This window comes from Phacochoerus africanus, chromosome 11 (genome assembly GCF_016906955.1).
Source record: "Phacochoerus africanus isolate WHEZ1 chromosome 11, ROS_Pafr_v1, whole genome shotgun sequence".
NCBI classification, from domain to species: domain Eukaryota; kingdom Metazoa; phylum Chordata; class Mammalia; order Artiodactyla; family Suidae; genus Phacochoerus; species Phacochoerus africanus.
This window is the reverse complement of record NC_062554.1, coordinates 116,562,034-116,565,102: the sequence shown is the minus strand read 5'-3', so window position 1 is coordinate 116,565,102 and position 3,069 is coordinate 116,562,034. Positions and strand designations below refer to the sequence as shown.

General features: G+C 41.6%; 1 long non-coding RNA gene across 1 annotated transcript in view; it reads right to left on the bottom strand.

The window, feature by feature from the left end:
- LOC125111990 (uncharacterized) overlaps window positions 1–3,069 on the bottom strand; it is a 248,545-nt gene that overhangs the window by 200,825 nt on the left and 44,651 nt on the right. The gene's annotated exons all lie outside the window — the stretch shown is intronic.

Below are 3,069 nucleotides of genomic sequence, written 5' to 3'. Positions count from 1 at the left end.
GGCTGGGGGAAAAATGTAATTGTAATGTATACATGTAAGGATAACCTGACCCCCTTGCTGTACAGTGGGAAAATAAAATAAATAAATAAATAAATAAATAAATAAATAAATAAATAAAATAAAAAATAAATAAATAAATAAATAAATAAATAAAAGCAGGAGCTAGAGTGTATAGTGACCGCCTACCAGGCTGAAGTCTTTCCATACTCAATAAATGCTACAAAAGGCCAACAGATTAACTTTCTTTGAGAGTGGTCAGTCCATTGTTCAAAATCTACAGTGACTCCAACGACTGACATACAAATTTTAATTTCCTTCCAAAAGAGTAGAATAACCCTATCAAAATGTACCGCTGGTCATGTTTGGTTACCAAGTTTATGGATGATACTTTGTTTTTCTCCTTCATTCTTCTGAGTTTTTCCCTAGTTTTCCACAAGAAGGAGAGAGAGAGAGAGAGAGGGAGATTAAGAAAAGATTATTAATTAATGTAATTTACAAAAAAAGTTCTACCATGCTTATGCCTTTGTGTTGTACCCAACTAAGAAAACTTTGCTCTCTTTCTCCATGTTCAAATCCTTTTGCCCCTTCTAGGTTCTAACCAACCCATCTCTATCAGGAAGGTTTCTTGAATGCTCCAGCCCTTACTGCCCTTAAAGCCAAAGTATAAATTGAGCACCTCATTATATGCAGTTTTCTACTATCTGTTAATCATTTCATGGGTCGGTTCCACATTAGACTATAAATTAAGGGCCATTCCATAGTGTCTACCTAGCACAATGCAGAGGTTATTGTAAATTCTCCATGAATATGTGCTAGTGGATAGATGGATGCATGAAATTCCATTAGGTGTATTTATTAGCTCAGTTGGTTAGAGCACAGTTCTAATTAAGTTTTATATGTCATCTGATTCTATGCTTCTCAACCGGGGTGCCCACAACCCTAGAGGGATACAGAAAAGTGTTTCAAGAGTATGAAGTCACAAGATATTTAACAATCTAAAGCAAAAGTGTCCTACTTTTTAGGAATACTCTGGTGGAAGAGTGTGCAAAGCACTTTTACAGCCCTTGCTTTTCCAAGTGCAAAAATTTCCTCCAGGCTGACATCCAGGTACTGCTTGAATTTATGCACTTAGACTTTGCCTCTAGGTACTTTCAGATGCCAACAGATGCCAACCCACCAAGAGATGTTCTGGAAGGTATCATTCATCCTGCATCCAACGACACAGAGAGCACTGGTCCAGAAGCCAGAATACCGTGGTTCTGGTTCAGTTACGCAACTACTGTGGGCAAGCAGACTCTTCAAAGCCCTGGATTCTCAGCTACTGTTCCCTCCTAACAAATGTGGGTTAAATGAAAGAATACATTTGAAACGTCTTTGTAAACTGAAATGTACGTGCAAGCTTCAGGTATTGTTTTTGTGGTCCTTATCATCCCAGAATGCAGTCATTTGACTGTGTCCCATAGACACAAAGGCTGCTTCCCAAACTTGTCGGGATGACTAAGGTGGGCAGCCATGGAGCTCTGAATTCAGAAAGTTCTAGGTGGAAACCTGACCCTGGTGTAAGCTCTACCAGGCTAGAGTCTCATCCATTTTTATATAGCTCATGTTTTCATGGTCCTGGGAATATACAGATGCTGAATGAATGTCTTTCTAACTACTGGAATCTCTGCCTTCCATCATTTACCTGATCTTTGACAAACTTAAACATCTAAATCTCAATCTCCTTATCTATTACGATGAGTGTAATAGTATCTCATAATGTTAGAAATTTAAAGGCAATATGCATAAGCTGCCTGGTGCATGGAAGGCAGTAAGTCAATGGCAGTTAAAACAGAAGGAGAGGCTGAGTGTTATTCCTGCAACTCAGTAAATGAAAGCTAGGTCATTAGCTCATGGTTTTGTCAGCCCTTCCTCTACCTGTTATGAAAGAGCCAGCCTAGGGAAAGGAAGTTTGTTTGCAGCAACGCCGATATTCTGAGTCACGGAACTAGTTAAGGAAGCAAATTTCAAAGGCACAGTTACTTTGTGGGCCCTCGGGGCTAAAGGAATAAACAATTCCAGCCTTCACAAAAACTTCTTCCAGAATGAATGTGCTGGGCAGGGCAAGCTGGGGTTTCCCAGACGTCTCCCAAACAAAGTGACAAGAAACGTTTTACCTAGGCCATGGAAGTGCCGTTTGAAACCCACACAATGGGCTCACTCAATAAATTGATCAGTAAACCAGCAGCAGGAGACAAAGAGGAGCCACAAAGAGAGGTGAAATCAGAGTTCTGTGGGGCTCTCCTCCCACCCCAAGACCCCTGCCAGAAAAACAGAATCCCCAGGTCCTTTGTTTACATCTACTCTAAGCCAGTGATGAATCCCAACAAAGAGCACAAAACAGCAGTGCTGCCCTGCCGTTCACCACTGCCAGAGACAGTGCTGGAAAAGGAGCTTTCAAGACACAACCCTGGGGAGGCCGGGAGGCAGAAACAGAAAATGAAAGCTGAGCCCCTTCGTGCCCCAGAGGTATAAACAAAGGGCCCTCGGAGCCAGCACCACCCCCTCACCAGCCTCACTGCCGGAAGGGGTGCCCTATCTCTGGAACTTACAGGGATGCTAGAGAAAGTGCAGAGCACATGGAGCAGGGAGACATGGGGATTGTTAGAGGAGACATTTAAAAGTTTCCTAAACATCCCCCGATGCCGAGATTTGGAGTCACAGTCATAAAAGCAGTATTTTCCCTGGCTTCCTGGATGCAGTATTGAAGACATTTTGGATGTTACATGAAAAAGAGCTCCCAGAAAAGTGTATTGTCACCACTCTTTTTGGAGGAGCTTTCATAATTAGAGTAATTTATGTCAGAATCAGACAGTTTAGGGAACAGAAATCTAATTGCAAGGGATAAATATGAAAACAGGCTCTTCAAGTCTGTTTAGAAATCCAAAGTCAAAATGAAAAAGCAATGCATTTTATTTTTGTGTGTCTTTTTTTTTTTTTTTTTTAGGGCCACACCTGCGGCATATGGAAGTTCTCAGGCTAGGGGTGGTCGAATCAGAGCTACAGCTGCCAGTCTACACCACAGCCACA